General features: G+C 41.7%; 1 pseudogene; it reads left to right on the forward strand.

The window, feature by feature from the left end:
• Positions 1-281: 281 nt before the first annotated feature.
• Positions 282-4,966, forward strand: LOC131917019 (large ribosomal subunit protein uL22-like; annotated as a pseudogene).
• The last annotated feature ends 1,883 nt before the right edge of the window (positions 4,967-6,849 follow it).

Genomic DNA, 6,849 nt, shown 5'->3' on the forward strand with positions numbered 1-6,849 from the left:
TCCCTTGGCTCGGCCTGTGGGGAGGGGACTGGACCTGCCTGGACTGAGTCTGCCAGGTTGATCTCGGTCTGAGGGGAGGGCTTTGCCCTGGAGAGGATGGGAGTGGGGGGAGGAGTGGGGGGAGGATGAGGGGGGCGGGAGGGGGGAGAACAAGGGAATCTGTGGCTGATATATAGAACTGAATTGTATTGCAAAATAAAAATTAAAAAAAAATTAAAAATAAATAAATAAATAATAAAAAAAGAGACAAAATTCTAAGTGGCCTAAGGTGACCTGTGAAGATGGTTCACTACTCTCTTGACCCAGAAAACCGTACAAAATCATGCACATCACGAGGTTCAAATCTTCATGTTCATTTTAAGAACACCCATGAAGCTGCATAGGCCGTCAAGAGAATACATATCTGAAAAGCCACCAAGTATCTGAAAGATGTCACTTTAAAGAAGCAATGTGTGCCATTCTAGCAGTGTAATGGTGGAGTTGGTAGGTGTGCCCAGGCCAAACAGTGGGGCTGGGCATAGGGTCTGTGGCCAAAAAAGCAAACAAACAAACAAAAAAAAAACGCTGAATTTTTGTTGCACATTTTTAAAAATTCAGAGAGTAATGCTGAACTGAAGGGTTTAGATGTAGATTCTCCAGTCATTGACCATATTCAGGTGAACGAAGCACCTAAGATATGTCAACAAACTTACAGAACTCATGGCTGGATAAACCCATGCATGAGCTCCCTCTGCCACATGAGATTATCCTCATTAAAAAGGAACAAACTGTTCCAAAGCCAGAAGAGGAGGGTGCACAGAAGAAAAAAATATATCCCAGAAGAAACTGAAGAAATAAAATGTTATGGCATGGGAAAAAATTCAGCATAAAATAAATGCTAATAAAAGTTTTTTTTTAAAAAAAAAGAAAGAAAAAGGAAAATAAATTATCTATCTATTGCCTATCAAACACAGTTCTTAACTGTTCTGCTCCTTAAAAAAGCTTTCTATTCCTTGGGTATATGCCCAAGAGTGGTATAGCTGGATCTTGGGGGAGATGGATTCCTGATTTTCTAAGAAAGCGCCATATTGATTTCCAAAGTGGTTGTACAATCTTGCATTCCTACCAGCAGTGGAGGAAAGTTCCCCTAGCTCCACATCCTCTCCAGCATAAGGTGTCTTCAGTGTTTTTGATCTTAGCCATTCTGACAGGCGTAAGGTGGTATCTCAGAGTTGTTTTGATTTGCATTTCCCTGATGATTAGGGATGTTGAGCAATTCCTTAAATGTCTTTCAAGAGCACTTGTTCAGCTATGTTCATATCAGCATTGTTTGTAATAGCCAGAACATGGAAACAACCTAGATGCCCTTCAACTGAAGAATGGATAAACAAAATGTGGTACATATACACAATGGAATACTACTCAGCAGAGAAAAACAATGACATCATGAGGTTTGCAGACAAATGGATGGATCTAGAAAAAATCATCCTGAGTGAGGTAACCCAGACTCAGAAAGACAAACATGGTATGTACTCACTCATAGCAGGATACTAGATGTGGAACAAGGATGACTGGACTGCTACTCACATCACCAGGGAGGCTACCTGGAAAACAGGACCCCAAGAAAGACACGGGGATCGCCCAATGACAGAGAAATGGAATGAGATCTACATGAACACCCTGGACATGAGTGGGGGTAGTGAAGGGCGAGGGTCGAGGGAAAGAGAGCTTGGGGGAGTGGGAGATCCCAGCTGGATCAACAACAGAGAGGGAGAACAAGGAATAGGAGACCATGGTAGATGAAGACCACATGAGAATAGGAAGAAGCAAGGTGCTAGAGAGGCCCACAGAAATCCACAAAGATACCCCCACAACAGACTGCTGGCAATGGTCGAGATACAGCCCGAACGGACCTACTCTGGTGATGGGATGGCCAAACACCCTAATTGTCGTGCTAGAAACCTCATCCAACTACTGAGGGATCTGGATGCAGAGATCCATGACTAGGCCCCGGGTGGAGCTCTGGGAGTCCAATTAGCGAGAATGAGGAGGGTTTATATGAGCGAGAATTGTTGAGACCAAGGTTGGATAAAGCACAGAGACAAATAGCCAAACGAACGGAAACACATGAAATATGAACCAATGGCTGAGGGGTCACCAACTGGATCAGGCCCTCTGAGTGGGTAAGACAGTTGATTGGCCTGATCTGTTTGGGAGGCATCCAGACAGTGGGACCAGGTCCTGTGCTCATTGCATGAGTCAGCTGTTTGAAACCTGGGGCCTATGCAGGGTCCCTTGGCTCGGCCTGGGAGGAGGGGACTGGACCTGCCTGGACTGAGTCCACCAGGTTGATCTCAGTCTGTGGGGAAGGCTTTGCCCTGGAGGAGATTGGAATGGGGGGCGGACTGGGGGGAAGGTGAGGGAGGCAGGAGTGGGAAGAACAAGGGAATCTGTGGCTGATATGTAGAACTGAATTGTATTGCAAAAAAAAAAAAACAACAACAACAACAACAACTTTCTAACTGGTTTAAAATTGTCATGGGCTAAGAGTGAGTTAGCAGAGGGTGAGGGTGAGTTGAAATTCCTGTTGGCATCTATTCTTCTAAGAAAACAGCTAGAGTCCACCACTTGACCTTCTTCTCTTCTTGGCATAACAAAAGCTGTGTCTGTCCCCTGGAATGCATTTCTCACATGCTTATAACCCAGGACACTCCGTCCTTAAATATCAATTGCAGGTCTTTTCTCTCCCGACAAATGGCCCATAGATCCCTGTGGCTGAGCTAGGTTCACTTCTCCTTTCTGACATAACAATTTAAAAGCAATGCATGCTGCTCATTACTAGCCACTTGCTTGCTAACTCCAGCACCTAGTTGATTATGGTATATTTCTATTTTAATATCCCACAATATCCTCAAGAACTACAGAGCATAATTTCTCTGAGAGAGAGACAGAGACAGAGAGACCCATGGCTTATGGTGATAAAGACTCTAAGTAAATAAACATTTTCTTACTAAAAAACATTAACTTAGTTCAACCAATTATACTACTATGTTTCCATTGATATTAAAAATATTAAGATACAGCAAATTAAATGCCCTATAACATACTCAAATACTTAATAACTCTAAGTAACTTAAATTCTATTTACAATGATTACAGACCCAGGAAGACAAATAGGATCAATTCCTTATCCAGTCATTATCAGAGAGGCTTCTCCAGGAGCAGATGGGAATGAATACAGAGACCCACAGCCAGACATTATGCAGAGAGAGAGAGTAAAACTGGGGGTCTCCATCAAATTCCTCAACTCAAGAGCTCAGAGAATCCTGCAAAAGAGGGGGTGGAAAGACTATAAGAATCAGAGGTGATGGGGGTCACCAAAAGAACATGGATGGCCCTGTGAATCAACTAAGCAAGGTACATATAAGCTCACAGAGACTAAAGCAGCAAGCACAGGGTCTACATGGGTCTACACCAGGTCACCTGCTTATATAGTATAGCTATGAGAACAAGTGGGTCTCTGACTCTATTGCTGTCTCTTGGCACTCTTTTCCTCCTGTTGGGTTGCTGTGTCTACTTTAATATGAAAGTTTTTGCTTCATCTTATTGATGTTTTATTTGTCATGTTTGTCTTAGAAGCCTGTTCTTTTCTAGTGAAAGACAGAAATAGAGTGGATCCAGAGGGGTGGTGAGGTGGGGAGAAACTGGGAGGAATAGAGGGAGAGGAAACTATAATCAAGACATATTGTATGAGAAAAAAAGCTATTTTCAATTAAAAAATGTTAAGAGACAACAAATTAAATACTCTAAAATTCCCTATAACATACTCAAATACTTAAAAACTCAAAGTAAATTAAATTCTATTTACAATGATTAGAGATACCCAAAGATTTGGTTTGGTGGACTCCTATTATCCAAACTATACAAAACACATGAATCTCTAATAATGTCAATACTCGTGGTGTTTTATACTTTAAGAGCTGATGTTTCTTGATTAAATAAATAAAAATTGTATCTTATAGTACAATTAGTTAAAGAAGATATTCCATTTTGTATAAAAATACTACTATCACTCCTGCTAGAGTCTCATTTCCCTTTCCAAACATTAAAATGAATGTTTTAAATTAAAATAAGATCTGATTAGGCCTACAAGACCTACAAAATTCTGATTTCTTAAATAATAAAAATAAAAATAAAAAAATAGCTGTATCCAATGATTCCCTGCATCCTGTCTATCTATCCTATATAGAGGGGTGTTAAAATTGAGCATCACTGGATGGAACATACAATGGCAATTTTATCAGTAGATAGGGCTGGACCCCTTTCCCTGACATATTCAAATACTGCCCTTTATAGTGATAGGAAAGGAGGTGGGATTGGAGTGTGGAATCAATTGCAGATCAGGGTTTCCTTGGTGAGGAAGTAACCGTCAGAACAGAGAGCCTCCATTGGAGCTCAGCCACTGTCCCACTGTGCTTCCACTGAGCTGCTGAACCGTGCCTTGTACACTGCTAAGACGGAAGAGGCCGTGAGTGTCCTGAGCTCCTCAACCTCCAATATAGATAATCATCCTCACCTTGCTTAAGCACCTCTGATTTAGTCATCCAACAATTATTAACTGAGTCAGAAATAATATTCCCATGGGGGTTTAAATTTGCTATATGACCCAGTTAACAGTTCTCACTTCTGAGCTTCAGTGTCTAGTCCACAGTCCCATGACCAGTTTCAGGTCATGCACCTGTGAACTGCAAACCACTGAGCTCTGGGCTTTGCTGAAAAATGGCATAAACCAGTCTAGCCAATATGATTGTTCCCTGTCTCTTCAGTAGGGTCAGTGAAATAGATGCTTCTGATAAGTTCCCCCACTGCCCAGCCTTTGACTAGCCTTTCAGCATTTCTGTGTCCAGATGATGCCCTAGTTTCAGCTGGAAGTAGTTACGGAAGAGAGTACATTGTTCTTTACCCCCGCAACGGGCTGAAATGCTAAATCAAAGGAAACTCCCTGGCATAGGAAATAAAATAGCTACCTGCAATGCCAATTGGCAAACCAGAAAAATGGGCCTAGATTTATCAGCAGGTAGATTCATTAACTGAAATAGTTCTACAATATGATAGGAAACTTGGCCTGCTTTATGCAGAACCAAGAGGTATTATATGGCTTTAAGAGAAAATAATTATTTCTACATAAATCTTTGGAATTATAATCTGGCTGTACTCAAAAAAATATTACAAAAAGGGGACCTGAAATGAGATAAATGACTGGTGCCCCATCCATTTCCAGACTCCTTCTAGATAGTAACTCTGATGTCAGCCATCACAGGTCTTAGGCCCTTGTGCTTCTGCTAATTACTGTTGGCTCTTATATCATTGATGCCTCAACTAGATGATAATTCCTATCTGGGTACCATTAAGCTGATGGTTATTAGATCCCAATATAAAAAAGTACCCATCACAGAGTTAAGAATTTGACCCAGGATACAAGTCAAGGGAGGAATGTAAGACCAAAAGTCAACCTGTAAGCCCCACTTGCTCAAGGACCAGGTAACTTCCTGGAATTCTAAGAGTTGTAGTTCTTGGTAAATAATAAAGCCACATGGGGAAATACGGTGGCTGAATTTTTTTTCCTTAAAAAGACCCTACAACATGTGTCTTGTCATTAATCACTGGGAATTCCAGAGAGTGGTCCTGACCAAAGTCCATCCTGGTCAGTAGCTAATTAAAGCTTGATTCAAACTTGGGTCAAAATTGTGGAACTGTTTTTTCTCTTGTGAATCTCAGGATTAAAAACCTTTAACTAGGCATCTCAACTGGTCATAATACAGAGGTCTGTATTATGGCTGCTACCAAGATCTGAGCCCTGGATGAGACAATGCTTTCTGTCTTTGTTTCTAGCTGGCCCAGGCAGTCTTACTGTGCCAATTATACTACAGTGTTCCCCATGAGGAATTCCAAGCAGGGTTCCTGAGAGGGATCTGGGAGTGCTAGGGAGACTGCTTACTTGTCTTTGGTTATCTTTTCTCACTGTAGAAACTGTGGGCTCTGGAGACACCTCTCTTTATGTCATTAATGTCAACTCAAGAGAAGATGATGAAATGTGGGTGGAGGGAGACTGTTCTTGCTCTTGTAATGATTTCATTTTGGTTTGCTTTGGTTCTGGTCCATGTAGGTGTTTCCAGTGAACTTCACAAAGAGATAAGAATGAAAACCCAGTACAGATTGACTCGGTCAACTTGGTTCAGACTTTGTATAGTCTAATAACAGGCAGTTTATTCCCAGTGTATTTAAGCCCAGTATAACTTGAAAAACAGGTATTGGGGTGGATGATGGAAGATCAGAGAAGCAAAACAAGCCAATTCCTCAGCTGATCCTGTTTCCTCAGACTGGAAGCTTCTGTGCCCTCATCCAGGATGAATCTCAGCTGAACTGCTGCTCAAAAGCCCAAAAGCTTAACCAGCCTAGTGCCTAGTTTTCACACCTTATAAACCTTTCTGCTTTCTGCCATCACTTCCTGGGATTAAAGGCTCACTTTCTGGGATTAAAGACATGTGTCACCATGCCTGGCTGTTTCCAATGTGGCCTTGAACTCACAGAGATCCAGACAGATTTCTGCCTCTGGAATGCTAGGATTAAAGGCGTGAGTGCCACCATTTTCTAGCCTCTGTATCTAGTGGCTGTTCTGTTCTCTGACCCCAGATAAGTTTATTAGGGTGTACAATATTTTGGGGAACACAATACCACCACATCACCAGGCTGTTAATCACTTCCAATTCTCAACTTTCTTAATGGAAGAGCAGATTTTTCATCTTTCTGCTTGGAAAAACAATCCTGTATGCTTAACGTTCCTGGTTTCTCTGGAGATCTGTGGGCACA

This window comes from Peromyscus eremicus, chromosome 8a (assembly GCF_949786415.1).
Source record: "Peromyscus eremicus chromosome 8a, PerEre_H2_v1, whole genome shotgun sequence".
Lineage (NCBI taxonomy): Eukaryota > Metazoa > Chordata > Mammalia > Rodentia > Cricetidae > Peromyscus > Peromyscus eremicus.